Genomic DNA, 25,603 nt, shown 5'->3' with positions numbered 1-25,603 from the left:
AAAATGTTCAACATCCTTAATCATCAGGGAAATGCAAATCAAAACAACCCTGAGATTCCACCTCACACCAGTCAGAATGGCTAAGATCAAAAATTCAGGTGACAGCAGATGCTGGCGTGGATGTGGAGAAAGAGGAACACTCCTCCATTGTTGGTGGGAGTGCAGGCTTGTACAACCACTCTGGAAATCAGTCTGGCGGTTCCTCAGAAAACTGGACATAGTACTACCGGAGGATCCAGCAATACCTCTCCTGGGCATATATCCAGATGATGCCCCAACTGGTAAGAAGGACACATGCTCCACTATGTTCATAGCAGCCTTATTTATAATAGCCAGAAGCTGGAAAGAACCTAGATGCCCCTCAACAGAGGAATGGATACAGAAAATGTGGTACATTTACACAATGGAGTACTACTCAGCTATTAAAAAGAATGAATTTATGAAATTCCTAGCCAAATGGATGGACCTGGAGGGCATCATCCTGAGTGAGGTAACACATTCACAAAGAAACTAACACAATATGTACTCACTGATAAGTGGATATTAGCCCCAAACCTAGGATACCCAAGATATAAGATATAATTTGCTAAACACATGAAACTCAAGAAGAATGAAGACTGAAGTGTGGGCACTATGCCCCTCCTTAGATTTGGGAACAAAACACCCATGGAAGGAGTTACAGAGACAAAGTTTGGAGCTGAGATGAAAGGATGGACCTCGTAGAGACTGCCATATCCAGGGATCCACCCCATAATCAGCATCCAAACGCTGACACCATTGCATACACTAGCAAGATTTTATTGAAAGGACCCAGATAGCTGTCTCTTGTGAGACTATGCCGGGGCCTAGCAAACACAGAAGTGGATGCTCACAGTCAGCTAATGGATGGATCATAGGGCTCCCAACGGAGGAGCTAGAGAAAGTAGCCAAGGAGCTAAAGGGATCTGCAACCCTATAGGTGGAACAACATTATGAACTAACCAGTACCCCGGAGCTCTTGACTCTAGCTGCATATATATCAAAAGATGGCCTAGTCGGCCATCACTGGAAAGAGAGGCCCATTGGACTTGCAAACTTTATATGCCCCAGTACAGGGGAACACCAGGGCCAAAATGGGGGAGTGGGTGGGCAGGGGAGTGGGGGTGGGTGGATATGGGGGACTTTTGGTATAGCATTGGAAATGTAAATGAGCTAAATACCTAATAAAAAATGGAAAAAAAAAAAGAGCAGGCGCAAGCATCACCAACACAATACAAGAAATGGAAAAGAAAATTTCAAGTGTAGAAAATACAATAGAAGAAACTGATACATCAGTCAAAGAAATGTTAAACCTAAAAACTTTCTAACACAAAACATCCAGGAGATTTGGGACACTATGAATAGAACAAACCTTAAAATAATAAGGGTAAAAGGAGAAATTTCCCAGCTCAAAAACTTAGAAAATATTTTCAATAAAATCATAGAAGAAAATTTCTGTAGCTTAAAGAAAGGGATGCCCTACATTTGTACTCTTTGGTTGGTAGTTTAGTCCCTGGGAGCTCTGGGGGATCTGGTTGGCTGGTTGGTTACTATTGTTCTTCTATGGGGTTGCAATCCCCTTCTGCTCCTTTAGCCCTTCCCCTACCTCTTCCATTGGGGTCCCCATGCTCTGTCAGATGGTTGGCTGCGAGCATCCACATCTGTATTTGTCAGGTTCTGGCAGAGCCTCTCAAGGGACAGCTCTACCAGGCTCCTGTCAGCAAGCACTTCTTTGCATCAACAATAGTGTTTGCAGATGGGATGAATCCCTAGGTGGGGCGGTCTCTGCATGGCCTTTCCTTCAGTCTCTGTTCCACTCTTTGTCCCTGTATTTCATTTAGATAGGATCAAGAGTACCATGGAGGAACCCATAGCTCCAGCTGCATATGTAGCAGAGGATTGCCTTATCTGGCGCCAATGGGAGGGGATTCCCTCAGTCCTGTGGAATGTCAGTACCACAGTACAGGGCAGTGAAGTGGGAGTTGGGGGAGAGCACCCTCATAGAAGCAGGGGGTGGGAGATGGGATGGGGGGTTGTGTGTGGGGGGGAACCTGGAAGGGGGACAACATTTGAAACGTAATTAAATAAAATAAACAATTAAAAAGAAGAAGAAAGGAATGTCATAAGCATTTAAGAAGCTTAAAGAACACCAAATAGATTGGACCCAAATGAAAATCCTCCTGCCACATAATTATCAAAACACTAAATATACAGATCAATGAAAGAATATTAAAAGCCTCAAGGAAAAAGACATATAAAAAACAGACCTATTATAATTACATCAGACTTCTCAACAGAGACTTTAAAAGACCCAGGATACAATTCACAGAACCCAAAAAGGTTAACAAGCTGAAGGGTTCAATTGAGGATGCCTCAATTCCACCTGGGAGGAAGAAGAAAGCAATCACAGAAAGGAGAGGGAAGGAGGCACCTGGGTGGGAAAGGGGAGAAGTAGAGGAAGAGGAGAACATGATCAGTACTGGCTGATGGGAACAGGACTGAGGCCCTGAGTTCCAGCAGGAAGAATGGAAACAGGCAACCTTGGGAGGTAGGAGGTATGTGTGGGGGGCACTCTAGAGTGTACCAGAGGTCTGCGAGGTGAGAGACTCTCAAGACTCAAAGGGACCTTAGATGAAATGCCTTACAGTGGGGAGAGGGCACTTGTAGAACCCACCTCCAGCAAAAAGACGCAGCATCGAGTGAGGGATTGGGTTGCCATCCCACAGTCAAAAACTCTGACCCAGAATTGTTCCTGTCTGAAAGAACTGCAGGGACAAAAGTGGAGAAGAACCTGAAGAAAAAGAAGGTCCAGTCACAGGCCCAAATTGGGATCCAGCTCAGGGGGTGGCCCAAGGCCGGACACTATTGCTGATACTATGGTGTGCTTACAAACATGGGGCGCTATCATGACTGCCCTCTGAAAGGCTCAACAAGTACCTGAAAGAGTAAGATGCGGATATTTATACCCAACCAATAGACCCTTGTGGTTTAATTAGGGGAAAGCTAGAAGAAGGAGGAGGGTGACACTTTAGGAGGACCAGCAGTCTCAACTAACCTGGATCCTCGAGATCTCTCAGACACTGTACCACCAACCAGGCAGCAACATGAGCTGATTTGAGGCCCCCAACACATATACAGAAGAGGATCTGTGAATCTTGTTAGGAAGGGGAAATAGACATTGCAGGTATATGCTTCAAGACAGGAGTCTAGCAAAACCATCCTCGGCTAGGCTTCATCCAGCAGCTGATGGAAACAGATGCAGAAACCCACAGTCAGGCATTAGATAGAACTTGGGGAATCTTGTGCTGACTTGAGAGGATGGAGAGAGCCAAGGGATCGAGGACACCACATGAAAACCTACAGAATCAACTAACCTGGGCCCTTCAGGACTCACAGAGACTGAACCACCAACCAAAGAACATGCAGGGTTGGACCTAGGGCCCCTGCCCATATGTACCAGATGTATGCATGGTCTTCATATGGGTTCCCTAAAAACTGAAACAGGAGCTGTCTCTAACTCTGTTGCCTGATCTTGGGTCCCTTTCCAGAAACTGGGATGCTTTGAGAAGGGGAGGATGAGGGAGTCAGAGGATGAGGTGGAAAATAGGGAGGGGGGTTCTGCAATCTGGATATAAAGTAAATAAACTAATGAACAACAAAAGAGTTTTCTATAGGTATCCTGAACCTTCATTCCACAGTTAGACATGCAAGTTTTTTTACACAAGAGCTACAGTCCAATAACAGCACACGCACGCACACGCGCGCGCGCACACACACACACACACACACACACAGAGAGAGAGAGAAAGAGAGAGAGAGAGAGAGAGAGAGAGAGAGAGAGAGAGAGAGAGAGAGATCTTCTCTCAGACAATGCTACTTGGAACTCAATAATACCTGTGCAAACAGAATCCTGACCAGCTGTTATGTCAACCCTCCATAATAATACAGTTCATTTCTATGACCAAGCTTCAAACCATCACCAGGTGCGCACTGAATGAATGGTTTGCTATTCCTACCTTTCTTCCTTCCTTTCTTCTAATTGTTTCTAACATGGTTTTAAATCTCACAAAAAGATATGGGGAAATTTCTAGTATATTGTTTTCCTCTACACTATGAGAGCTAAACCAGTACAACAGTTGACATTAACAAAATGATGGCATCTGGTTTTCAAAGTCTCCCTTGTGCAGGCAAACCTTTTTCTTCCCCCCAAACTGCAAGTGGGATGGATTGTCAAGTATCACAACTTGATGGCCCTGCTGAAGAGAATATAGAATATAGGTTAAAAGCTCACTGGGATGGGAGCACAGACCCAAACACACTGCATATACATTGGCAGACAGAATGGAAGTTTTAAGGCAAGTCACAATCTGCCAAAAATTATATAAAAATAATAAAATAGCCCTTATCACTTGTGCCAGGCAGTTTCACAGCACTTCTCTTCAAGTTTAAACAGTAGATTTGGCCAATAGATCCATTTGCTTCTAGACTTTTATACACCAAAGGTCATAAAAGATCTTAAAGTCTTTAAAGGAAGAAACTAACTCTCTTTAAAAGCAATAAAATTCTAATTATCTCCAAGTTATAATGTATTGAATTCTGTAAATATATGTAATATTTACAAAAATATGTGTTATATATTAATTATAATTTAATATTCTATATGAATATTGTATATACAACTGAATATTACATATATATCATTGAATATAAACTGTAGATCCAGTTTTATTTTCTAAGATAACCCATTGTTCCTTAGGAACATAATACAAGCAATTTTATTTATTTTATATATTTTTTTTTACTTCTTATTGGCTCTTTGTGAATTTCATATCATGCACCCCAGTCCCACTAATCTTTCCTTCCTCTGTGCCTGCCCTCCACCATTGTAAACTCCCCTCCAAGAAAGAAAAATCTATTGTAGACACTATAGTATATCACAGTGTGACCACAGTATCCTCTTTTGTCTACACTGTTTTGCTTGCAAACATTCATGGCAATCTCTGATACAAGGCCTTTGGCTTCTGCTCCTCCATCGATACTAGAACTTCACAGGGACTCCTCTCAGATAATGTTATGGCCCTGTGTCATAGAGGTCCTTTAGTTTTAATTCTGTGGAGGGCCTGCCCCTTCGTGCACACCATCAGTTTATTGATGGGGTAGATGTTGTGGTGGACCTAGTCAAAGCCCCAAATCTAGGTCTAAGACATATCTGAGCTAGCCAAACCACCAACTCTCCCACTCTCATACTCTTAGGGCCAGATTCAAAGAAACCCCTATTACAGGGACCAGATCTACTCTGCTGCCCAGGCAAGATACAGGGCCCACTCTCCCAAGTGAGAGACATGGCCAGTTCTCCCACTCTTGTGACCCTAGGTCAAGCACTCTTTCTTGCCATAGATGCTGATGGATGAGGGAGGGGAGGAGGGCACCTTTCCTTCATCTCATGATCTGCCCAGGAGACAAAGGGCCAACTCTCCCACATTCACACCCCCCTCAAGGCTAGCTAATCTGAATTCTGGGCCAGCTCTATTGTGCCGTCCAGGTGGATGCTGGTCCTGCTCTCTCAAGTGCTGCCCCAGGTGAAGGACAGGGTCAGCTCCATCAGTCTTATGAACTCTGAGTAAGGTCTCCAGCCTGCCACTGGTGACAATAAGCAAGGAAGGCCATCTCTCCCTTACCCATATCACCACAGAACAGCACAGCAGACAAGTAGAGGGGCCAACTCTCCCATGCTCACACACCTTCAGGGCCAACTTTCTCACATCCCCTCCACCAAGGTCGGCTCTACTCTGATGCCCACGGAAGGTGCAGAGCCTTTTCTCAGTTTCTGCAGCTGTAAAAGGACAAGGTCATCTCTTCTGCTCTCATGCCCCTAGGGCCAACTCTCCCATGATGCCCAGGTGAGGGTGGGGTCAGTTCTGTATAGCCCTCAGACATCAACATGTCTCTGGGCAAAAGCCAAGATCAGGAACATCTGCCTGGCCTTTGTGGGGAACAGACCCCTGATGCTTCAGGACCACAGATTCAAAAATGGCTCCTGGTAGCAGCACAGGCCAGACTCCACCACGGTCCTGGGTGGCAACAAGAGCTACTCATATTAGACTGTTCTTCACTACTCTTGAACCTCCAATTCTGCCTCTCTTCATCATATCTACATCCTTTTTATCTTTCTCTTCCATTTCTCTACCACTTAGCTCCTCTTATTGGCTCCTCCAGTCTCTGAGTGTCTGGAGTCTTTTCAAGAGTGATCTCAGAAATGCTATGCCCCGTCCACCCATTGTGACATTGGGTAAGGGTAATCTCTGGCATGGGCATGGTCTATCACCTCCCCCCCAGTCATGCCTGGCACACAGCTGATTGTTGTTTCCATCTAGCTCCCTGTTTAGGTAGGCCCCATAGTACTAGTCTGGTTGTCATCTCAGACTTGTTCCTTGCCTGGACTGCCTAAGTGGGCCATGTGAGGGTCATATATCTCAGGCTCACTTCTGAAAGACCCAGGCAGAGTTCTAGTTTCAGGCTTGCTCCTGGTCCTGGGAGCCCTTAAACCTGCACAGCTGGACTGGTGGTCATTTCAGGATACCTCCCTGAGTCAGTTCCCTGACACCAAACTGGTGATCATCTCAGGTTTGTGTTTTTCAGGTAATATTAGGCTACTAATCATTTAGATGTTCATAGGCCAGAGCAGTGAGCATAGGAAACTTAGCCTCTCTCCTCTCTGCCACCTACTGACTCACACATGACACAGCAGCCACACCTGCAATGCTAGGGGGACTCATCTAAGGGATTTTACGTTAACCCTTGGTGATGATTACTGTTTGGCTCCTTAACAGTCAGAATTATTTTTCCCATTGTGGTATAGCTCAATCTGACATATCAAATGAATCAATAAAATATAATCAAGCAGTACTTCCTAAAATATAATGAGTTTGATCCTTAATTGGAAGAAGCTGCAAATAACATAACAGAAGTGGGAATTTTAAGAATTTTCAATTAAAAGAGAGATGAACAGCAAATGATGAAGTTGAGAATTGGGTTTGGGTGAGGGAATCACTTTGAGTCCACACCGTCAGTGTATAAAAGGCCAAAAAAAAATAAATTAATTAACCTGGAAACATAAGGAGTTAGGTTGAAAAGATTTTTTACAGCCTGGAGAATTGCTTTCCAAGGAAGTAATCTACACAGAGGTTCAAGTTTCATCATTAAGACACTACTACAAAGGCGACTTTGAAACTTCAATGACTTGACTTTTGAGAATTGAACCAACCTAAGAAAGGCATACGGATGACCATCAAAAGATGTTACCTTGCATGGACCAACATGTTGTTACTACTGACTCCCTTGGGAAATATATGACTATGATTTGGAAGGAAAATCATCTGTTTAACTGGTGAAGAACTTGACTTCTGAATTATTTAAAAATATCCCATGCAAAGTCAAACAATTTACAAGAAACCAAAGAAGAGGAGGAGAAGAGGGTTGAGGAGGAGAAAGAAGAGAGGAAGGAGGAAGAGGAGGAGGAGGAGGAGGAAGAGGATTAATGGGTGGTAAAATAGGAGGAGGAATTCTATAATTGTTGCTGCTGCTGTTGCTATTTCAGGAGATTACACACAATCATATAATATATATATATATATATATATATATATATATATATATATGTATGTATGTGTATATATATATATATATATATATATATATATATAATAAAAAATACTTCTACTGAACCTAACAGAAAAAAAATGAAATAAATAATAGAATAGAATTTAGATCTTCCAAAATAGCTGCAAAGACTTTGAATGTGAGAATCCTATTCAACATATAGTCACCTGCAGAAACAATGGCCCCTATGTGCCTGTACCAATTTAGAGGTATGGAGCATGTTTGCTTGGGCACATAGGTCTCTGGACAAGGCCCTAGAGGTGTGTTACACTTGGTTGCTTTACATCTCTCTCTGTTCCTGACGGTCATGATGCTAATTTCTCTGACATATCCTTCTTACTATGATGCATAATGAATTCTCTAAAACTTCAAGTAAAATACAATTTTCTCCTTTAAATTGTCCCTTGGATATTTTGGTGCCAATGATACAAAGTCTGATTATCAAAGAGGTATATTTCATAGTTACCTATTGAGGTCCTGATTTATTAGAACAGTTACAAATAAAATTTAATCATATGACAAAGCTTGAGTTGTAAGTTCGACTTGTGGTACACAGAACTTCAGAATAAACTTCAAATGAAACTGACCTTTATAAGTAAGTTTCATGGTGAGGCTAATGCAGATGACAGAAAATGTTATAAAATAAGATGTCATCTACATCCTTTTGTGAGATATCTTTTCTAGATACTCTGGCAGTAGCCTCTATAATTGAAGCAATGTGTATGTTTCTCAATGTTTTGTATAGTAGTATTGAATACTGCTATTTTAAACTTAAAACATATAGTATTATTTCTCAATCTCATAATTTTTCTCATACTTACTATTTAATAAAAAACAATAAAATTAGACATTATTACTTGAGTTTGTATGTTTTAACAGAACATACTGACTTCTTACTTGGAAAGATAAATATTTTCTAGCACATTTGAACTCACATCAATGTTTGTTGTTTGTGGACTATCACTTAGAGTATTATCGTTCAATTGTCAAGATTTATGATATACTCTCTTCTCTAACAATAATTTTCTTAATGTTCTTAAAAATCAAATAACAGAGCATAAACCATTGGTGATCTGTTCAAGAAATTTTCCTCTGTGCCCATGTTCTTGAGGCTCTTTCCCAATTTTTTTTCTATTAGTTTCAATGTATCTGGTTTTATGTGAAAGCCCTTGATCCACTTGAACTTGAGCTTTGTACAGGAAGTAAGAATGGATCAATTTGCATTCTTCTACATGCTTACCACTAGTTGAACCAGCACCAACAATTGACAAATGGAACCTCATAAAATTGAAAAGTTTCTGGAAGGCAAAGGACAGTGTGAGTAGGACAAAATGGCAACCAACAGATTAGGAAAGGATCTCTACCAGTCCTACATCTAATAGAGGACTAATATCCAATCTATACAAAGAACTCAAGAAGTTAGACTCCAGAAAACCAAATGACCCTATTAAAAAATTAGATACAGAGAAAAAAAAAGAATTCTCAACTGAGGAATATCAAATGGCTAATAATAAATTTAATAAAGAAAAATGCAGGTAACTTGAAAAAAATCAAATAATGAACACTTTTTCAGTATTATAAGTGTACAGATGTTTGAAGACCTTTCTTAAAAACTTTTTTCTTGGTTATTTTATTTATTTACATTTCAAATGTTATCCCCCTTCTTGGTTTCCTTCTGCAAACCCCTGACCATATCCCTCCTTTTCCCAGCTTCTATGAGGGTGCTCCCCTAACAACCCCCTATTGCTCTAGCATTCTCCTTCGCTGGGCTTTGAACCTTCACAGGGTGGAGGGACTCCCCTCCCATTGTTGCCAGATAAAGCCATCCTCTGCTACATAAACATCTGAAGCCATGGGTCCCTCCATGTGTATTCTGTGGTTGATGGTTTAGTCCCTGAGAGCTCTGGTTGGCTAATATTGTTGTTTTGCCTATGGGGTTGCAAACCCCTTCAGCTCCTTCACTACTTCCCCTAACTCCTCCATTGCAGTCTCCATGCTCAATCTAATGGTAGGCTGCAAGCATCAAAGACATTTTTAATAAACAAAAAATTGAAATAATGTAATAATGCCATAAGATTAAATATATGGACCAGAAGAGGTCAAGAAATTCCTAATATTAGATGTATTTTAACTACATACACACACAATGTATGATCAATTGACTGAGTTTTAAAAGTTTAGTATATTCCTTATGTCATAATTTACAGCAAAGATCTGTATGTATTAAAGATATAAATGTATAATGTAGAAAAATAAATTAACATTCAAAAACATCATTTCAGCTATATAATATTGACTAAGAAATTCTTATCATATTAGAATGAATAATATACCACTTAAATAATATTTAATATTCAAATGTAATATATTAAATATAACAATTATTCTATACTTATAAAATATATAGTACAATTTGATGACTTAAATTATGTACAATTTTAACTTAAGTAATGATAAACAAGTTTGAAAAAGATTGAAAATAAGAACTATCAAAATGATTAACTACTGTCCAAACTAGGGTCTTCCTATGTATGTATGTATGTATGTATGTATGTATGTATGTATGCATATATGTATCTATCTATCTATCTATCTATCTATCTATCTATCTATCCATGTATTGTGTGCATGTGCGTGTATGCAGACTGAGTGAAGGATAGAGGACAATATCTTGTATCTCTTTTACTTATTCTCTTGTTTATTTTCTCAGATCAGGTCTCTTGCTGTAGGTAAAGAACCTATTGTCTAAACTGGTAACTGAGCCCAAGTACTGGGATTTCAGATGCCTGGTGTATTTCTGATATTTATGCAGCTAGTAGGAATCTAACCTCAAGGTCTTGTGCCTCCATGCCAAACATTTTGACAATCCATCCAGTTCCCCAGGCTCCTGTCCAAATTTCTTAAATTTGAGGCCTCTGAAACATATTTGGATGAATATTAGATTAAGGTCTCACCGATTTGGAGTTGGGATGTAGCAGCGTTGATAAAGTAGTTTTTTAACATCCAGAAAGTCCTGTGTTTGATCCTCAGAACTTCCTAAATTGAGGATAGACAGTACATTATTGTAATTTTATAACTCATAGGTTAGGAGTTGATCTGGTGATGCTGTGTATTCAAATGGTAAATACTGGCCTCCAAGGTCTGCTTGCACCCCCATAACTGGAACAGATCCTTACATACACCAAGTGATACCGGGTAAACCTTGGTTCTCATTTTAAGTTATTGGTTAAACAAAAGTGACTACATACAGTACTGGGGAGAAGAGAGACAGATGGGTTTTCAGTTACAGGACTGGAGGTTGCAGGTAGTAACCATGAGGAGAGAAAGCAGAAGAGAGGAAGAAGTGAAGGAGACAGAAGACAGAGAGAATAAGAGGTCTACATTAGACATGATAGGAGATAGGAGGTCATGATAGAGCTTGTGGCCAAATAAAATGTTTCCTAAGGATGGACAGATGGAGCAGAAATAACCCTAGAAAGAGTCAAACAGCAAGTACTTAGGAAGTGCAGCCAGGAAATTAACAGTCTATGTATAGAAATATAGATTAGGAATAACTCACAAAACAATTATACTAAAGCTAATTTTTAAAAAGGACATAGCACTCTGACTCAATTATTGGGGATGGCTGGCCAAGTCATACTAATAACTAATGACTATTAAATAATATTTTAAAATATCAACTACTTACACTCATGAGATGAGCAAGGAATAATAGAAAACAAGGAAAAAAAGGAGAATAACAGTAGAAACATCATAGGATTTGGCAAAATTAAGTACAAAATTGAGTAGTGGGTATATAGATGCTCATTATAATCTACACCCCCACTTCTGTGGTGTGTGTGTGTGCACAAGTCAGCTTTATTTTTCTATATTGAAATTTTTCTATATTGAATATTTCTATATTCATATTGGCCCTGAGATTGGAACTTAGGTCATAAGTCTTGGCAGCAAGTGCCTCTATGTATTGACTGATCTCATTTGATCTAGCTCCATAAAAATATATTCTAAAAATTTTATAATAAAGTAGCTTATATTTTGTTGAGCAAGGGTATCCTGAAGACTCTCCAAATCAATACAATTTATAGCCACTGATCTTAGCAGTTCACAACTTCATGTTGGGACCTTATTGTTAATAATATCATGCATTTTCAGTGCAGAACTTGAAGAAACAAAGTTGGTACTGATGAAAACCTGCTGAGGGAAAAAATGCCATCAATACTCTCACCCAGTTGTGACCTCTCTGAACAGTAATAATGACTAGTATGCCACAATATACCCATAGGTGCAATATTGACATGAATATCATGAGGGCAACCATGCTCATTCTGAATGGTTTTAAGACCTGGTCCACAGGAGCAATGCATGCCTAGGACAGTAAGTCTGGCTAGGAACCCATGGTCAAGGAATTTGTGAGCCCTGAGGTAAATTTCTGTATCATTTTGCTAAATGAACATAGTATCAAGTGATCTCTAAATTCATATTTTTATGCTGCCAAATCAGTGGTGTTCTCAGGCCTCATGAGGAAAGTTTCTTTACACAAAGACAGGTATTAACACAGAAACTCAAGACTAATCAGAGTGTAGAGAATAAATGTAGTAGAATGATCAACCACAAATGGGACATGTATATCACATATCTACACCCAAATTTCATGGACTGTCATGCAATAGGAAACAGAAGAATTTCAAGAGCCTGGGTTCATAGAGGAGCAGAGTAGAGCACAGCTGTGTCCTCTGGACATTGCAGAACCACTGAACACATGAAACCAGAACAGCTGTGGCTGCCTTCCTAACATCAAGACAGTCAGAACTCCAGCACCAAGAAGGTAGAAGATCATGGCCCCCTCTCCTAACTGAGGAGCTATTGATAGTTGGCAATTTCTGGGGAAGGAAGAGTCAGTTTTCTTTAAGGACATGGTCCCTGGTGAATGGCTTTTTGCATGCATCGATATATGTACACCACACACACTGACCCAATAAAGAGACAGAGATACAGAAAGAAAAAGAGAGACAGAGAACACAGAAGGGTTGGTGGCTCATCTAAGAAGAGTTAAAAAAGAGAAGCTCAAGGTGAATGTGATCAAACTACTTTATTGCCTCCTGTAGAATTAATAAAGATTGTATAGAGTAGCTTATGTCAATCACGTGTCCCATGTGATTACTTCTTTTCTTCTAACAACTACAGATTTTAGTGTCACTAACTATCACTAAAGTAGAAGCTGAAGTTACATAGATTAAAACACATAGATATTGCAAAATAAATAACTTGCCTCTGTGTAAAACAAACAAACAAACAAACAAACAAAACAATCCTCCTGGTTGTTTTATGCCAGAGTATGTATCCCTAAATCAGCTTCCTAAATAGCCTATCGGGGAAAATGTGCAACTTTTCCAGACATGAAACAAGACTCAAAAACTGTGAAGAAAAAGATTGATATATTTTGATCCTGTAAAACTTCACATTGCTCTATGTGAAAATTACTGCAAAGAAATGTCTAAAGGAAAATGATACTCGATGTAAAAGGGATTCAGTTTGAGGTACAAATGGCATGATCCTAAATGTTCTGATTTTGTACATCTAATCCATTGGCTTTTGCCTCCTGTGAGCTTTGAAACCATTATGTTTAGACAGTTCTCTGTCACTCCACTTTCTCTGCACCTTTTTCCAGTTAATGATGATGCAAAATGATGAAAAGACAATTCTTCATCCACTTACTGTTATAATTCAAATTAATATCTTCTCTATGCTCATATACATTGAATCACATATCATGTGCATACTCTTTTGTACTGGCATTGCCTTGCAAATTTGTTTCATATCCTTTTAATTACTAATGATATAAAATATCATTTCTATGCTTATAGCCAAGCACATATTCTTCTGAAATACCTGGTCTAAATATTTGTTGATTATACTATCAAGTGATTAACCTCCTCATAATTGAGCAGCCAGGGATGTGTATATATATATATATATATATATCTGTGTGTGTGTCTGTGTGTCTGTGTGTGTGTGTGTGTGTGTGTCTGTGTAAATATAAATCCTCTGTCAGTATAAGCATGAGGCAGTATATTGCCAGTGTTGGGATTATCTTTTCATTTTCTTAATGGCTAATGTAGAAAAGAAGGTGTCTAACTTAAATACAAGAAGTTGTCCTCTTCCTGATAAGCCTTTTATTTGCTACTATGTTTTACTGCATTTTTCTTGTACATGGAAATCTATGTTGACAAGATTTTTTTTTGAAACATTAAAAATGCCATTGTGATGGTTTGATTAAGAGTGGCTTTCATACGCTCATTTATTTGAATGTTTAATCACTTATAATGGCAGGATTTGAAAAAAATGGGAGGTTTGGCCTTGTTGGAGGAAGAGTGTCACTGGGAATGGGCTCTGAGGTTTCAAAAGCCCAAACCAATCCCAATAGCTCTCTCTTCCTGCTTCTTATGGGTCTGGATATAGAACTCTTTGCTAATCTCCTGTCCCATAGCTGCCTGCATGCCACCATGTTCCTTATCTTGACACGGTAAATTAAACCTCTGAAACTGACTGTTAGCAAGTCCTAAGTAAATGTCTTAATTTATAAAAATTGCCATGGTCATGGTGTCTCTTCACAGGAATAGAGCATTGACTAAGATAGTCACCCATAGCACTGCAACAGTATGTGAACAACAGCCTCCCCTCACTTCTGTCATATGGATCCCACAGACCATTTTCACCTGAATTCCCCTTCTCCTCCATCACTGTTTGCCAGTCCCCAACTTGGGCAGGCTCCCCTTGTTCAACCACAGAGGACAATGACCAGGTAGGTTGATGGCAGATAGTCTCTACTCTTTCTGTTTCCACAGACTCAATTCTCAGGGCTGCCCTTAATGCTAAATGGATCATCTCCATCTGGCTTCCATTTTCCCCAGCTTCTAAACCAAAAGCTATACTCATGAACACTGTTAATGTCAATAAAATAGGCAATAGACTGCTATCACACTGTCTGAAAAATCTAAGGAGAAATCAGAAAACAAAGAACAAAACACTGGCCGAACAAAGATAAAATCAGAAATCAACACCTAGACCTATAATGACCTTAAATTAAGATCCCTAAACAGCAACATAAAAACAAAATCAATAGCACATGAGGCCACCTTTTCCTCCAGAGCCTACCTAGCCTACTACAGCAGGCCCTGAATATTTTAAAATAGTTGCAATACAAGAAAAAGATATTAAAATTAACTGTATGAAGATGATAAAGATTATTAAAAAGGAAGCAAACGATCATATAATGAAATCCAGGAAATCTCCAGCAACTAGGGGAAATAAGGCTTTCAAAGAAAGACAGGAAGACACAAAAACAATGGAAAGAAATTAATAAATCCATGAAGGCAAACCAAGAACAACAAACTGTTGAAGGAAACATACAAAACTGTTTAAGGTCTGAAAACACAAATAGAAACAATAAAGAAAACACAAACTAAGGGAATTCTGGAAATGAAAAATTTAGGAATGTGAACAGGAACTATAGAGGTTAGGTTCTACTAAAAGGAAGGAAAAGAGAAAATCTCAGGCATTGAAGACATAAGGAAAGAGATCAGACAAAGAAAATGATAAATCTAAAAATTCCTAAAACAAAGCATCCAGTAAATCTGGAACAAACCTAAGAATAATGGGGATTCTTCACAATAGTCAAAAATAATATGATACCTTGGTGTGACTCTAACTAAGGACATGAAAGATCTGTATGATAAGAACTTCAAGTCTTCGAAGAAAGAAATTGAAGAAGATCTCAGAAGATGGAAAGATCTCCCATGCTCATGGATTGGTAGGATCATTATAGTAAAAATGGCTATCTTGCCAAAAGCAATCTACAGATTCAATGCAATCCCCATCAAAATTCCAACTCAATTCATCACAGAGTTAGAAAGGGATATTTGCAAATTCATCTGGAATAATAAAAAACCCTAGGATAGCAAAAACTCTTCTCAACAATAAAAGAACCTCTGGTGGAATCACCATGCCTGACCTCAAGCTCTACTACAGAGCAATTGTGATAAAAACTGCATGGTACTGGTACAGCAACAGACAGGTAGATCAATGGAATAGAATTGAAGACCCAGAAATAAACCCACACACCTATGGTCACTTGATCTTTGACAAGGGAGCTAAAACCATCCAGTGGAAAAAAGACAGCATTTTCAACAAAAGGTGCTGGCTCAACTGGCGGTTTTCATGTAGAAGAATGCAAATTGATCCATTCTTATCACCTTGTACAAAGCTCAATTCTAAGTGGATAAAGGAACTCCAAATAAAACCAGAGACACTGAAACTTATAGAGGAGAAAGTGGGGAAAAGCATAGAAGATATGGGCACAGGGGAAAAAAATCCTAAACAGAACAGCAATAGCTGGTGCTATGAGATCAAGAATCAACAAATGGAACCTCATAAAATTGCAAAGCTTCTGTAAGGCAAAAGACACTGTATAAGATAAAAAGGCCACAGATTGGGAAAGGATCTTTACCAATCCTAAATATGATAGGGGACTAATATCCAATATATATAAAGAACTGAAGAAGCTGGACTTCAGAAAAATTAAATAACCCTATTCAAAAATGGGGTACAGAGCTAAACAAAGAATTCTCAGCTGAGGAATACTGAATGGCTGAGAAGCATGTGAAAAAATATTCAACATCCTTAATCATCAGAGAAATGCAAATCAAAACAATCATGAGATTCTACTTCACACCAGTCAGAATGGCTAAGATAAAAAATTCAGGTGGCAGCAGATGCTGGTGAGGATGTGGAGAAAGAGGAACACTCCTCCATTGCTGGTGGGATTTCAAGCTTGTACAACCACTCTGGAAACCAGTTTGTCAGTTCCTCAGAAAATTGGACATAGTACTATCAGAAGATCCAGCAATACCTCTCCTAGGCATATACCCAGAAGGTGTTGCAACTTGTAATAAGGACACATACTCCACTATGCTTATAGCTGCCTTATTTATAATAGCCAGAACCTGAAAAGGACCCAGATGTCCCTCAACAGAGGAATGGATACAGAAAATGTAGTACATTTACACAATGGAGTAGTACCTAGCTATTAAAAACAATGAATTTATGAAATTCTTAGGCAAATGGATGGGTCTGGAGGATATCATCCTGAATGAGGTAACCAAGTCACAGAAGAACACACATAATATGCACTCACTGATAAGTGGATATTAGCCCAGAAACTTAGAATACCCAAAATACAATTTGCAAACACATGAAACTTAAGAAGAAGAAGGCCAAAGTGTGGATACTTCGTTCCTTCGTGGAACAAAATACCCATGGAAGGAATTACAGAGACAAAGTTTGGAGCTGAGACTGAAAGAAGTACCATCCAGAGACTGCCCCATCCAGGGATCCATCCCATAAACAACCACCTAACCCAGACACTACTGCATGTGCCAGCAATATTTTGCTGACAGGACCCTGATATAGCTATCTCTTGTGAGGCTATGCCAGTGCCTGGCAAATACAAAAGTGGATGCTCACAGTCATCTATTGGATAGAACACAGGGTCCCCAATGAAGGAGCTAGAGAAAGTACCCAAGGAGCTAAAGGGGTCTGAAACCCTATAGGAGGAATAACAATATGAACTAGCCAGTACCCCCCCTACCAGAGCTTGTGTCTCTAGTTGCATATGTAGCAGAGGATGGCCTAGTTGGCATCAATGGGAGGAGAGGCCCTTGATCTTGTGAAGATTATATGCCCCAGTACAGGAGAATGCTAGAACCAGGAAGAGGGATTTGCTGAGTTGAAGACCAGGGCATGGGGAGGGTATAGGGGACTTTCAGATAGGAAACTAGGAAAGGGGATAGAATTTTAAATGTAAATGAAGAGATTATCTAATAAAAATTTAAAAATAACAATATTAAACATAAATAATAAAAATTTTAAAAAAGAATAATTGGGATTAAGCAAGGAGAATACTAGCTCAAAGGCTCAGAAAATAATTTTAACAAAATTATAGAAGAAAATTTATTTAAGCTAAAAAATGGGTTTCCTATAAATATAGAAGAAGACTATAGAACATGAAATAGATAGAACCAGAAAAAAGTCCTCTAACACATAATAACCAAAACACTAATTAAATACAAAAGAAGAGAGAATATCAAAAGCTGCAAAGGAAAAAGTCCAAGTAACATTTAAAGGCAGGCATAATTATTAGAATTATACCTGACTTCTCATTGGTGACTATAAAAGTGAAAAGGACTTGAACAAATGTCATACATCTCTCGATGAGACAGCATGTGTCAGTCAGCAAACTTCTATAACCAGAGATATGGAAATGAGATATTCCATTACAGTGTCAAATTTAAACAATACCCATCTATAGCTAGAGACCTACAGAGGGTGCTAGAATGAAAAGCCAAAACAAGGAAGTGAACTACACATAAAAAAATAATAATCTCACACTAGCAAAATCAAAAGGGAAACACAAACACACACACACACACACACACACACACACATATGCCATAATAACAACAATGATCACAAAATTACAGGAATTAATAATCATTGTTCATAGATACCTCTCAATATCATTGTCCTAATTAATTCCCTCAAAATTTGAGGGGGAAATTAATTAACAGAATGGATGCAAAAACAGGACCAATCATTCTGCTTCATACAAGAAACAAACCTCAACATCACAGACAGACACTTCCTCGAGGTAAGGCACTGGAAAAAGATTTCAAGCAATGAACCTAAGTAACAAGCTAGTGTAGCCACTTTCATATCTAGCTTGTAAAATAGATTTCAAATCAAAATTAATCAAAAGAGTTAGGAAAAGACACTGCATAGTCATCAAAGAAAATATCCACCAAGATGACATTTTATCTTTTAGGTATAGTAGCTAGGCTGGCATTTGTGTTCTCTTAAGAGTCTGCATGACATCTGACTAGGTTCTTCTGGCTTTCATAGTCTCTATTGAGAAGTCTGGTGTAATTCTGGTAGGTCTATCTTTGTATGTTTCTAGATCATTTTCCCTTGCAGATTTTAATATTCTTTCTTTGTTCTGTGCAGTTAGTGTTTTGATTCTTATGTAGCAAGAGGATTTTCTTTTCTGGTCCCACTTATTTGGTGTTCTATAGGCTTCTTGTACCTTTATGGCCATCTCTCTCTCTTTATGCTGGGGAATTTTTCTTGTATGATTTTGTTGAAGACATTTTCAGGTCCTTTGATCTGGAAATCTTTGTTCTCCTCTATCCCGAGTATTCTTATATTTGGTCTTCTCATTGTGTCCTGAATTTCCTGCATGCTTTGGGTTAGGAGTTCTTTACATTTTGAATTTTCTTTGACAGTTGTCTCAATCCCTTCTGTGGTACCTTCTATACCTGAGGTTCTCTCTTCCATCTCTTGTATTCTATTGGTGATACTTTAAACTCCCTGAGGCCTCCAATCTCCTGATGGTTAAGTGCATCATCTCTGAAAATACACAGACCTGGAAGTCCTCTACTGTATGTGTGTTGTTGGGCCTGATATCAGCTGACACATGCTGTCTGTTTGATGGTCCAGTGTCTGAGAGTTCTCCGGGGTCCTGATTAACTGAGACTACAGGCTCCTACAGGATCGCCCTTCTCCTCAGCTTCTCTCAGCCTTCCCTAATTCAACAACAGGGGTCAGCTGCTTCTGTCCATTGGTTGGGTGCATACATCTGCATCTGACTCTTTCAATTGCTTATTTGGTCTTTTGGAGGGCAATCGTGATAGATCCCTTTTTGTGAGCATTCCATAGCCTCAGTAATAGTGTTAGGCCTTGGGACCTCCACTTGAGCTGGATCCCACTTTGGGCCAGGTTCTGGACATTCTTTTCCTCAGGCCCCTCTCCATTTCCATCCCTGTAATTCTTTCAGATAGGAACAATTATGGGTCAGAGGTGTGACTGTGGCATGGCAACCCCATCCCTCACTTGATGTCCTGTCTTTCTGTTGGAGGTAGGTGCAATAAGTTCCCTCTCCCTACTGTTGAACATTTCATCTCTACCTGAAGACCCAGCCATATCACTCTTGGGAATATACCCAAAAGATGCCCCACTATGCCACAGGGACACATGTTACACTTTGTTCATAGAGGTCTTATTTTTGATAGCCAGAATCTGGAAACAACCTAGATGTTCCATAAAGAATGGATACAGAAAATGTGGTTCATTTACACAATGGAATACTATCCAGCTATTAAGAACAAGGACATCCTGAGTTTTGCAGGCAAATAGATGGAACTAGAAAATATCATCCTGAGTGAGGTAACTAAGACCCAAAAGGACATGAATGGTATGTACTCACTAATAAATGGAAATTATCCAAAATAATAATAATAAATACAGAATACATAAGATACAGTCCACAGAACTCAAAAAGCTCAATAAACTGAAGTGTCCAAGTGAGGACGCCTCAGTCCCACTTGGGAGAGAGAAAAAAGTAATCACAAGTGGGGAGGGAGGGAGGGACCTGGGAGGGAAAGCAGACAGGGTGGGAGGGAGTTGGGGGGAGGAGAACATGAACTGGTATTGGACTTTATTATCATCATGAGATAGGATTTTAGGTCAGCTTCCTGATTTTCAGGTTTGTTGGTGTATTTGGGGCTTGCTGTAGTGGGAGAACTGGATTCGGATGATGCCCATATATATTGGCTTCTGTTGCTTATCGTCTTGCACTTGCCTCTCACCATATGGTTATCTCTGGTGTTAGTTGGTCTTGCTCTCTCTTAACTGGAGCTTGTCCCTCATGTGGGTTTTAGATGACTCTGGTCTAGGAGACTGTGTCTGGAGCATGACTCTTTTTTCCTTGGGTTGCTTCGGGTCTCCTGATAGCCCTGTAGACCCTGGCTGTATCAGACCACCTGTGGAGCCTTCCAACTGGGGTCTCTTAAGAAGGGCAGAGAAGCTACTGATCTGTTATTCTGGCTGCAGTAGATCTCCTGGGAGGCTTTCAAACTGTTGGGTCTTAAGAAGAGCCATTAAGCTGTTGTCCTGTGTGAAGATATTCTCCAGGGGCCCTATAAACTGTGGTTTATGTTTTCTTGTGCAAGAGAACTCCCAGCAGGCTTTCAGGCTCTCCAGTCAGTTGCCCAGCATGCCACAAAGCCCCTGAGAGGTCTTTAGATTGTGGTGTCTGCCCTGTGTACAGAAGAGCTCCTGGGATGCCTTCAAGCTGTGGTGTCTTCAGGGAAACAGACAAGCTGGTGATCAGTTGCTCAGTTGCCCTGTGTGCAGCAGATCTCCTGGCCTGCCTCAGACTGTGGTGTCAGTTGCCCAACTGCTCTTACTGGAGAGGATCTTCTGGAATGGCTCAGGGTATAGTGTCAACTTCTCTGAGTACAGTGGATTCTCTAGGATGGGTCAGGATATGGTGTCTTCACAGAAGCAGACCAGCTAGGAGTCTGCCCCAGCCTCTACCAGACTTTCAAAAAAGAGTTACTGCCAATACTCCTCAAATTATTTCACAAAATAAAAACAAAGGAACATTTCCCAATTCGTTTTATGCATATAACTGATATGCATATCAGTTAATCCTGATATGCAAGCAATATAAAATTCAACAAATAAAGAGAATTACAGACCAAGTTCCCATATGGGCATAATGTAAAAATACTTAATAAAATGATTCCAAACTAAATCCATGAATTCATAGAAAAAATCATGTAGGCTACATCTCATAGATGAAGGAATATTTCAATACATGAAAACCAGTAAATAAATAGAAGTGAGGAAGCACATGACATCTCATTTAATGCTTAAAAGATTTGACAAAATCCAATACCCTGTTATGATAAAAGTTTTGGAGAGATTAGGAACACAGAGACGAATATAAACATAATAAGAGCAATCCATGCCAAGCTTATAGCCAATATTAAATTAAATGAAGAGAACTTCAAAGCAATTGCACTAAAATCAGGAACAAGACAAAGTTGTCCACTCTCTCTATATCTCTATATATCTATTCTACTTAGAACTTGGAAGTTTCAGCTAGAACAAAAAGACAACTGAAGGAGATCAAGAAGATAAAAATTAGAAGAGAAGAAGTTAAAGTATAGTTAATTGCAAATGATAATATAATAGACATAAGTGAACCAAAAATTCCACTAGGGAACTCCTACATCTGATAAATACTCTCAGCAAAGTACCTGGATACAAGATTAACTCAAAAAAGAAAGAAAGAAAAGAAAAAGAAATAAAGAAGGAAAGAAAGCAAGAAATCAAGGAGGGAGGGAGGGAAGGAAGGAAGGAAGGAAGGAAGGAAGGAAGGAGGACAGAAGAAAGAAAGAAAGAAAGAAAGAGAGAGAGAGAGAGAGAGAGAGAGAGAGAGAGAGAGAGAGAAAGAAAGAAAGAAAGAAAGAAAGAGAGAGACAGAGAGACAGAGAGACAGAGAGACAGAGACAGAGACAGAGACAGAGACAGAGACAGAGAGGAGAAAAAGTTCAATACCCCTACTATATATAAATGAAAAATGGAGAAACTAAGATTTCAGGGGAAAACACCATTCACAATAGCCTCAAATAATATAAAATATCTTGGGGCAACTCTGACCAAGCATGTAAAAGATTTGTATGATTAAAATTCAAGTCTTTGAAGAAAGAAATTGAAGAAGCTATTGGAATATGGAAAGATCTCCCAAACTCATTAATTGATAGGATGATAGGATTAACATAGTAAAAATGGCCACACTACCAAAAGTGAACTACAGATTCAACAAAATTCCCTTCAAAATATCAACACAATTGTTTACATACCTTTAAAATACCACCCTCAACTTCATACACAAAAACAAAACTCCCAGGATAGCTAAAACAATACTGAACAATAAAAGAACTGCTGGAAGTCTGACCATCCCTGATTTCAAACTATTACAGAGCTTTAGTAATAAAAACTGCATTATATTGGTATAGAAATAGATACTTTGATAAATGGAATCAAACTGAAGACGTAAGCATAAATTCACACACCAATGTACACTTGATTTTTGACAAATCGGAAATACACAGAAAACAAAAAGAAAGCATCTTCAACAAATGGTATTTCTCAAACTGAATGTCTGCATGTAGAATAATGCCAATATATTCACATTTATCGCCAACAAAACTCAAGTCCCAGTAAATCAAATTCCTCAACATAAAACCAGAAAGAGTGAACCTAATTGAAAAGAAAGTGTGGAATAGCCTTGAACACACTAGCACAGGAGACAACTTTCTAAATAGAGCACAGATAATGTAGGCAATAAGAGCAATAGTTACTAAATTGGACCTCACAAAACTAATTTTTTTTGCATAACAAAGGACATTATCAATCAAACAAGTGGCAGCCTACAGACTAGGAAAAGATTTTCATGGCCTCTAAATCTGATAGAGGTCTAATATCCAAAATATATAAATAACTCAAAAATGGTTATCAAAAAAAAACAAATAATCTAATATAATCAAATTAAACATGGTATACATATATAAGCAGAGAATTCTCAATAGAGGAACCTTGCATGTCTCAGAAACATTTAAAGAAATCTTCAACATTCTTAGCCGTCAGGGAAATCCAAATCAAATATAATTTGAGATTCCATCATACACCTGTCAGAATGGCTAACATCAATAACAAGAGTGACAGCTCATGCTGGTGAGGATGTGGGGCAAGAGGAACACTTTTCCATTGCTAGTGGGTGTGCAAACTTGTACAACCACTAGGATATGAATATTGCAGTTTCCCAGAAAATTGTGAATTTATGTACCTGACAATCCATCTATACTACCCTTGGACAGATACCCAAGGATGTTCCATCCTACCACAAGGACACTATGTTCATAGAAGCTTCATTCACAATCACCAGAAACTTGGAACAAAATAGATGTCCCTAAACTGAGGAACAGCTAAAATAAATATGGTATATTTACAGAATAAAACATTACTCAGCCACGAAAAAAAAAATCATAAAATTTGCAGATAAATAGATGCAACTAGAAAAAAAAATCCTGAGTGAGGTATCCCAGACTTTCAAAATGAACCATGGTATATAGTCATTTATATGTGGATATCAGTTGTTATATAAATGATAAAGTACAATCTGCCTACCCAAAGAGATTAGGTAAAAAGAAGAGCTCTAGAGGGGACCACTGACCTCCCTGGGAAGAATAAATAACATAGATTTTTGTGGGTAGACTGAGTGCAGCTGGAGACAAGAGCTGGGGTAAGCAGGTTGGGGGAAGGGATAAAGGAAGTGGATGCAGTGCTGGGAGAGATAGCTGGAAATGGGGGAGGGTGCAGATTGGAGGGGTCAGTGTAGAAACCTAGTACAGTAAGAACTTCCTGAAATCTATAAGTGTGACCCTACTGGGAACTCCTGGCAATATGGAGTCTGACCTGGCCATCTTTTGCACCCAGGCAAGGATTCCAATGGTGAGGTAGGTTACATTTGGTTGAGCTTTTGTCCAAGGGGATCCCATGGAGGTCCTAACCAACCGAGGCTGATGGTAGGTGAGGAGGTCACTCTCTGAAAAATGAGAATGGCCTCATTGTTGAGGACAACATCAACACAGCACATTGGACATAGAGAGGGTAAGCTGTGACTACATGGAGTCTGCACCCCTATGTTCTAGTCTCTCTGGTGTTAGAAGGTGCCATAAAGGCTACAGAAAGAGAAACTTGGACACCAACCCAGACACAAAAAAACGTGGATCTACAATTTCTCCTTCCTAAAAGATGTGCTAAGGGAATGGTGGTGCAGAACTTCTGGGAGTGGCCAAACAATGCTTAACATGAGGCCCACACCATAAGAGGGAGCCCATGCCCTACCCTGCCTAGATGGCTAGGAACCCAGAGACCCAGAACCAAACAAAACTGGCAAAATAAAAAAAAAAAATCAATGAAATGATTCCTAGTGATACTCTGCTGTAATCATAGATAAGTGCCTTGTTCAGTCATCTTCAGAGAGGCTTCCTCTGGAAGCACATGGGAGTGGATATCAAGACCCATAGCCAGACATTATGTGGAGAGAGTCTAAATTGGAGGTCTCCATTGGGTCCCTCCCCATGGAGATCAAGGAAATCTTGGAGATCCCAGAGAAGAGGAGGAGGAAGCATTGTACAAATCGGATATAATGGAGGACAGTGAGAGAACATTGTCCACTGAGTCAACTAAGGTGGGCTCAAATAGGCTCAAAGAGATTAAAGTAACAATCATGAGACCTGCGTGGGTTGGCACCTGGTTCTGGGCATATATGTTTTAACTATTAGCTTGCTATTTTTGTGGAACTCCTAACTGTTAGAGCAGGTCTGTCTCTGAATCTCTTGCCTGCTCTTGAGACTCTTTTCCTTCTATTAGGCTGCCTTTTCAACTTCAATATAAAGGCTATTGCTTTGTCTTACTATAGCTTGGGTTGTCCTGATTGGTTGTTCTCTCTTAAAAGCCTACTGCTTCTAAAGGGAAACAAAGGGGGTGGTGAATATGAGGGAGAGAGGAAGTGGTAGTGGTGAAGGAACTGTAAGGAGTGGAGAGAGAGGAAATTCTCTAGTCTGGATGTATTATGTCAATGAAGAATCTATTTTCAATTTTGAAAAGAGAAAAAAAATTCAAAAGTGAAATAATCCCATGTATGCAATCTGGTCATTATGCAATAAAATGTAAAATTGACCAAAAAAATCTCCTAAGTGTATAAACATATAGAGATTAAACAACTCTTAACTGAATAATGAAATGAGCAAAAAAGAATTTAAGAAGCAACTCAAGCTAATCCAAAAAGTAATGAAAATTAAAACACAAGAAAACTTCTAGGGGAAATTAAAAGCAGATCAGAACAGGAAGTTTATAGCCCTAAGTGTCTACATTAAGAAGAAAAAAAAATCAAAGAGCACACAAATAAAGTACTTAATGGTAGAACTAAAGAACTTGAAAAAAATCATGGGAAGAAAAC

At 39.2% G+C, this 25,603-nt stretch overlaps 1 long non-coding RNA gene and 1 other non-coding gene across 3 annotated transcripts in view; one reads left to right on the top strand and one right to left on the bottom strand.

Moving 5' to 3' along the window:
• The first annotated feature begins 6,366 nt into the window (after positions 1 to 6,366).
• The window catches only part of Gm50212, a 32,289-nt gene continuing 13,052 nt past the window's right edge, over positions 6,367 to 25,603 (top strand). For both annotated transcript variants that reach the window (XR_003952876.1, XR_003952875.1), the window contains exon 1: positions 6,367 to 6,642. This is a non-coding gene — a long non-coding RNA (predicted gene, 50212). The remainder of the gene's footprint in view (positions 6,643 to 25,603) is intronic.
• Gm25437 lies at positions 6,660 to 6,791 on the bottom strand. The gene has a single exon (XR_003952951.1). It is a non-coding gene; the product is annotated as a small nucleolar RNA SNORA17 (small nucleolar RNA).

This window comes from Mus musculus, chromosome 19 (assembly GCF_000001635.26).
Source record: "Mus musculus strain C57BL/6J chromosome 19, GRCm38.p6 C57BL/6J".
In the NCBI taxonomy this organism is placed as follows: domain Eukaryota; kingdom Metazoa; phylum Chordata; class Mammalia; order Rodentia; family Muridae; genus Mus; species Mus musculus.
Note: the sequence above shows the minus strand (reverse complement) of the source record. Positions and strands in the feature narration are given on the sequence as shown.